The 7,350-nt window shown below is 48.9% G+C and overlaps 1 long non-coding RNA gene across 1 annotated transcript in view; it reads right to left on the bottom strand.

Moving 5' to 3' along the window:
* Positions 1-127, bottom strand: part of LOC144224344 (uncharacterized) — a 2,302-nt gene extending 2,175 nt beyond the window's left edge. Inside the window, exon 1 of the long non-coding RNA XR_013333018.1 lies at positions 71-127. This is a non-coding gene — a long non-coding RNA (uncharacterized LOC144224344). The remainder of the gene's footprint in view (positions 1-70) is intronic.
* Positions 128-7,350: the final 7,223 nt, after the last annotated feature.

The raw sequence follows: 7,350 nt of genomic DNA, 5'->3' as shown, positions 1-7,350 counted from the left end.
CACTGCCTCCACCCCCGCCTTCCCTGTGAGGGAGCCATATTGGATGTGGAAGCCCCAGGCCCGCTCACACCTTCAGATGACTGCAGTCCTGCTGCCACCTGGGCCAGAGCTAAGGAACAGACCTGAGCCAGAGCAGCCTAGCTGAGCCACTCCTGAATTCCTGTCCCTCAGAAACCATGTGAGGTAATAAATGTTTATTGTTGTTTTAGCTACCAAGTTTGGTGGGAATTTGTTATGCAATAACAGAGAAGAGCACAATGGCTGAAGGAGGGGGTGTGGTTCAGGTGAGGCACAGAGGAGGCAGGCCTTGGTCAGGCATGTCCTTGTGGGCCAGGTGAAGTGGATGGGCTCAAACTCAAACCTAAAGCCCTGGGGAGCTCTGGATGGGGGTGGGATGGGGTTGTCAAGCAGAGGCGAGGCACAGTGCAGCTTCACAAAGGGCACTCTGGGGTGTGTGGGATGGACAGAGATCTGGGTAGGCACAAGGAGGCAGGCAGAGACAGCAATTAAGAGGATCCAGGTAGGAGACCTCCAGGCTTGGTCCAGGGGTGAGGGGTACATGCCCATAGAGAGAAGAGGATCCGCGAGAGAAATCGAGGGGTAAAGGAAGGTGATGGGGGCATGGTGACTTGGACTCGGGGAGTCAAGGGGAAGATGGGGTCAGTGCTGAAGCCTCTGCTCCTGCTTGGGGCATAAACACGGGGCCCCACTGAGCGAGCCTGGGAGCCAGGGGGTGAGGCAGATCTCTGGGGATGACGATAAGTTCAGGAGTCTGAAGGAGGGCCGTTGGGGGCCATCCAGGGGTTAGGTGGGGTGCAAGTCTAGAGCTGAAGAGTGAGGACAGAGCTGCCTTATGGCCTTGAGGTGTTGAGCATCCAGGTTGCCCCAGAACAGGCACCGACCAGAGAAGGGAGGGTGGCTGAGGGGCCTAGGGAAAGCCTGAGCACTGGAGGCCTCATGGAATAAGGGGAGGGGTCTCCATGAGTAGAGGCGGGAGTGCCATGTTGGAGGCCACTCAAGGGGCAAGTCAATGAGGATTACAAAGTGCCCAACAGGACTAGAGACCAGAGGGTCACGGGCGCCTTGGCCAGAGCCATTTTGGTGGATTGGGTGTGGGAACAGGAAGAAATCAGGCCAAATGGTTTGAGAAATGAGCAAAAAGTGAGAAAGTGGATACCTGGGGTGTATCTCCTCTGTCAAGAAGGGAGGAGAGAGACAGGGCAGGAAGTTTCTGTGTCCTTACAACATGGTGGCTGGCTTTCCCCAGAGGGAGCAATCTTGCATTTGCACATGCCGTTCCCTTTCCCTGGAGTGAACTTTCTGTGCTCTCCCTGCATTATCCAGCTAACCCTTGTTCATCCTTCTCTGTTCATCTCAGGTCTCTGTTGAAATGACACCTCCTTACAGAGGCTCCTATAACTGCCTCTCTGGACCCCATCCCTTCAGAGCAACCACTGAGAATGCTACACAAAAAGATATACTCAAAATCACTACAGACAAGTCAAAATGGAATTTTAAAAATGCTCAGGCAGCCCACAGGAAGGAAGAAAACAGAAGACAGAAAAAAGAAACACGGAGTACAAACAGAAAACAAAAAAATAAAATGGCAGACTGACACCTTAAGTATCAACCACTACATTAAATATAAAAGATCTAAACTATGCCAATTAACTGACAGAGATGGGCAGAGTTGACTATAAAACACAACCCAACTATATGTTGTCTCTAAGAGATCCCCTTCGAATACAGTGATATAGATAAGTAGAAAAGAAAAGGAAAGGATGAAAAGGATGAATCACGATATCATTAATCAAAGGAAAGCAGAAGTGTATAGCAGACTTCAGAGCAAAGAAAGTTATTGGAGACAAGGAGGGACATTATGTAATGATAAAAAGGTCAATCCATCAAGAAGACATAGCAAACCTAAATGTGGATGCACCAACAACAGAGCTACAAAATATGTGAAGTGAAAAATGATAGAACTGAAAGAAGTAGATAAATCTACAAATGTAATTGGAGAGTCCAACACACTTCTCAGTTGATGACTAGACAGCAAATCAGCAAGGATACAGGATAACTCAACACCATCAGACACCTGGATCTGACCCGTTGAACACTTGCCCCAACAACAGCAGAATACACCTCAAGTGCCCACAGAACATATATCAATATAGATCACAGCCTGGACCATAAGAAAACCTCAGTAAATATAAAAGAATTGAAATCCTACAGAGTGTTTTCTCTGACCCCAATGGAATCAAACTAGAAATAACTAGAAACTAGAAAGTAATCCATGAGCCAAAGGGGAAGTGTTAAAAAAATCTTGAAAAGTGTTGGCAGTGGGGGAGGGGGGGGGTGCCTGGATGGCTCAGTGGGTAGAACATGTAACTGTTGATCTCAAGGTTGTGAGTTTGAGTCCCATGTCGGGCATAGAGATTACTTTAAAAAATCTTTTTTAAAAAGCGGAGGAGATGTTAAGGGGGGGAATAAAAGTCCTGGCTTCCCTCTGGCACCACCCAGTAAGGTAATGAGGCTCCACATCACAGCTTGAGTGGATATCTACGCTCCCATGTGGCTTCTGGTGGCAGGGGTAGGGCAAGGCCATTTTTTCCCCCTGTGGCATTTCACTGGGTGGTTACTAACTAAAAATTTTCTGTCTTAATAAACCCTCAAATACTTGGTTGTATGATTTTCAGCAGGGGTGCCATTCAATGGGACCTTCAACAATTGGTGTTGGGAAAACTGGATGTCCACACATACATACATATATTTACATATATGTATATACAGATATATACAAGAGCAAAGTTGGAATCTTACACCACATGTAGGAACTAAATCCAAATGGATATCAAAGACCTAAATATAAGAACTGAAACTATAAAACTCGTACAGGAAAACAGTGGGGAATCTTCATGACATTGGATTTATCAATGGGTTCTCAGCCAGGACACCTGACAACAAAAGATGAGATAACATCTCACACCTATTAAGACAACTGCTATTTACTTATTTATTTTTTAAAATGTTTATTTTTGAGAGAGAGACAGAGCACAAGTGGGGGAGGGGCAGAGAGATAGAGGGAGACACAGAATCGGGAAGCAGGCTCCAGGCTCTGAGCTATCAACACAGAGCCTGACACGAGTCTCAGATTCACGAACTGCGAAATCGTGAGTTGAGCTGAAGTTGGACACCAACTCAGTTAACCAACTAAGCCACCCAGGTGCCCCAGGACAACTGTTATTTTTTTTAAAAACCCAAAACCAACCAACCAAACAAACAAAAAGCAGAAAATAAGCGTTGGTGAGGTTGTGGAGAAATTGGAGCCTTGTGCTTTGCTGGTGGGAATGTAAAATGGTGCATTTGCCATGAGGGATAGGGTCTTCTCAAAAAATTAAAAGTGGAATTACCATACGATCCAGCAATTTCACTTCTGGGGGTATACGTACAAGAACTGAAATCAGGGTCTTAAAGAGGTATTTGTACACCTCTAGTCATAGCAGCATTATTTACAATAGCCAAAACATGGGCTCACCCCGAGTCCGCTGATAGTTGTAGAATACATCCAAAATGTGGCATTTATAAACACACACAACGGGATAGTATTCAGCCTTAAAAAGGAAGGATGTTACACCAAGTGAAATAAACCAGTCACAAAAAGACAAATACCGCAGGATTCCATTTCTGTGAGGTCCCTAAAGCTGTCAAATTCAGAGAGACAGAACATGGAATGATAGTGGTCAGGGCTGAGGGCGGCAGGAATGAGAAGCTGTTTAATGGGGACAGAGTTCCAGTTTTGCAAGATGAAAAGAGCCCTGGGGAAAGACGGCGATAGTGTTTGCCCAGCAGTGTGAAAGCGCTTGATGCCATCAAACTGTAAAAATGGTTACGATGGTAAAGTTTTGGGTTGGTAGACTTTACCGCAGTTAAAAAAAAAAAAAGTTTTCTGTCTTGCTAGACTGCCCCCTTTCTTGGTCGTGTGGTCAGAGAGAGCAGGCTTTTGCTGGGGCATTTTTTTGTTTGTTCGTGTCTGTTGGTGTTTCTTGTGGTCTGAATCTGGTATATATTAAGCAAAAGAAAAATAAAAAAATAAAACCCAGCCAGCTCACCACAGTGTGGCTCTTCGTGTCCCAATCCCCTAGCCTGCTGGCCTTCTCTCCACTTTTCAGAGTTCCTCTTATGCTTGTTTTATATGTGATGTTCAAGGTTATTCGTTGTACTTAGCATGTGGATTAGGGGAAAGTGCATCTGCTCCATCTTTCCAGAAGCAGGAGTCTTGGTCTGCTGTATTTGTGTTGTTTCTTCGGGTAATGCTGGTACTCACCAAGGATGGGCTACGGAAGTCATCTCTGAGTCCCAAGTTCCCAAGGGCGTGGACTGGGGGCTTCCTTGCTTACAGTGATCCTCTGAGCTGAGCACAGTTGGTCCTGAGCAGTCCTCACGTAAGGCCCCAAACAGGCAGTCTCTGCCCATCCTCCGTGGCATATACCTTCAGTGCTCACTCTTTCGGCCACTCATTTCCTCTTCTCTTGTTTCTCTTCAGCAAGAGTTCCGAGTCGCCCCCTGAGGTCTCTGGAAGGTTCCTAAAAACTCTTGAAAGGTCAAGTGCACAGCAGCGAAGCTCCCTTTTCCTCCTTCCCCCAAACCAGCCTCCCCATGCCCTAGCCTTCAGTTTGGTCGTGCTCCTTTCTTCTGAGTCCTCCTGGGCCCTGTTCAGGCTCTCGTGCTTCTTGACACACACATAACAGCATCCAGCAGGAGGAAGGCACAGCACTGCTCCAGGTTCGGTCCTTCACGAAGCTCTGGGGAGGGGAGCGGCAGCTCCGTGGGGCCGTCTACACGCCAGGACTTCAGAGGGGTCTCACTGAGTCTCCCCAGTTCTTCAAAGATAGGACTCATTGGTGCCAATTCACAGAGGCAGAAATGGAGGCTCACGGGAGTTAAGTAATCTACATACCATCACATAGGGGGTAAGCAGCAGGGTCAGGACCAGGAGCCACACGTGGCTTGACTCTGGAGCCCAAGCTCTTTTGGCCTTGTCTTGGAAGGACCCAAAACCTCACCCCAAAAGCCCGAGTGTCAGACCATCATCTGACCCCACGGACCACGCATAGAGCCGGATCTGACCTACGTCCTCTTGGCTGTGACCCCTCTTGTGCCCAGTTCAGGCAACAGGTGGGGACCACGTGACCCGAAACACGAGGAGGAAGGAGCAAGCAATCAGCTGACATCAGATTCTCCGAGGGGCTTATGAGTCTGAAATGCCCACTTGGATTCAGAGTTAGAACCGCCCTTGCTTCTACAAAGCAATTAAGCCGCTTCGGAGAGAAACGGCTTTGTTTGGCCCTTGGATACCATTCCTGAGAAATGATGGTAGCAGATAATGTACATGCAGCAAACCTCACGTCTCAGCCGTGCGGCTGGCTTTGGACGTGGTCCAAGAACTGGTGTGCTGTTGGTCTCTAGTTCCCGTCCCAGCCAGTCCCGGCTGCCTTGGGTGAGGCTTTTGGCTGGGCCGGATTTTTGGGACCTGATTTAACACATACCGAGGGGTTTGAGTCTTCTGTGAAAAAAGAGAAACATTTTCCTGGATTTTAGGAACAGTCAGCATCCTAAGAGACTAACGAGGACATTCCAGGCCCCTTGGGTGCCTGTAGGCGGGGTCTGGGGGGTAAGCCTGCTGCTGCCTCGCCCATTTTACAGATGCAAAAGTGGAGGCAAAGAGCAACTTCAAAGTAACCGTGACTTCATGAAGTACTTCCCGAATTAAGGTCCTTCTCAGTGTGAACTGTGCACTCAGCAGAGTAGCCAGGACAGAGGTAGTCACGGCCGGGCGCTTAACAATAAATCCCGGTTGAGTGAATAAAGGAAGAATTTTTCATTTCTTCCTTGTGATGGACTTGTATTTGATGCCATTTACTTCAATTGCCCACTTAGCACAGGGATCCCTTTTATAACGCCCCTGGTGGGTGGTCCTCCACCTTGAATACCCCCAGGGATGGGGAATTCACTCCCTCCAGAGACAGCTCTTTCCACCTGTGGACAGCCCTAATCTCAGGAAGGACAGGAGTTCATTATTCTGTGCTGAGCTTGGCCTCCCTGGGCTGAGTAATTGCTGGCTCTGGTTTTACCCTTTGCTGGGCTCAAGCTTCTCCCATTTCTACTGCTCTGTGTTTAAAAAAGCAGAAGAGGTCTGCTCCTTCACCAGGTTTTCTCATTGGGGGATTTCGGGGAAGCTGGCCTAGATGCTGGAGTCTGAGACCCAGCCACGGGGTGATAACTGAAGGCAGGGCTACGTACGTTCAGTCTGAGGAAGATATGTTGGTAGCGAAGTGAGGGTATTAGGTTGGGAGCCCTCAGTTATTTCCAAGGCTCTGCAGATACAAATGAAGAAATAACAGCCATAATAGCAAATCATTACTGTGGTGCTGGGCACTGAGCTAAAAGCTTTCCCTATACCATCTCATTTCTGTCCCATTAATAATCCTCTGCAGTGACTCTTAGCCCATTTTACAGATAAGGGAACTGAGGCCCAGGAAGGTGAAATCACACGGGCAGAGATCACTCAGCTCGTCAGTGGAGCTGCTGGCACGCAAACCCCAGTTGGTCCGACCGGAGCCCTGCCTCTCCCCTCACACACGCATGGGGGCCGCACGGCGCTGGGGGGCCAGAATACAGCTCACGGGTAGAAGCCGCAGGAAGACAGGCAAATGTCTGGTTAACTGCAGCACTTTCTAGAAGTCACAGATCTCGGGCCGATGGAGTCAGCTGCCTTGTAAGGTGGAAGGCACCAACGTGACAGTAGGATCCAAGAGGATTCACATCACAGAAAAGCCTTTGGACCACNACCGCGAGATCATGACCTAAGCGAAAGTTGGACGCTTAACCGACTAAGCCACCCAGGCGCCCCTGGCAACCTTTAAAAGAGATAATGGAAAGTGAGGAATGAGAGGTGCTCGTAATGAATCTCCTAGGCCAGCTAGAAACTGCTTCTCTGGCACCTGCATCTGAGTCTCCCTCCCATCCCCCAAAATATGAGGATTCCCAAAAAACCCTGGTCCTTGGGGGCTGGTCTTCACCTTGTTTCTAGGAGTTAAGAAGCAGAGAAGGGTTGGTGCAAGGCCTGGGTTTCCTCAAGCAAATGACCCATCCCCTAAATGCCCATCAGTATGGGGAGATGGGCCTCAGAGAAAGCACGTCACCTGTCCTGGGCCACATGGCTCATACACAGCTCTGCTGGGGACCTAAAAGGGACAGCCCCGTGAGCTGGCCCTCATTCGGTCCTGGGAAGCCTCAGAAGAGAGGCTGAGCTCCGTCCTGGCGTCCCCCCCCCCCCCCCCCCTCACGTCT

The sequence above is a fragment of the Crocuta crocuta genome, unplaced genomic scaffold (genome assembly GCF_008692635.1).
Source record: "Crocuta crocuta isolate KB4526 unplaced genomic scaffold, BGI_CrCroc_1.0 scaffold548, whole genome shotgun sequence".
Classification (NCBI taxonomy): Eukaryota; Metazoa; Chordata; class Mammalia; order Carnivora; family Hyaenidae; genus Crocuta; species Crocuta crocuta.
Note: the sequence above shows the minus strand (reverse complement) of the source record. Positions and strands in the feature narration are given on the sequence as shown.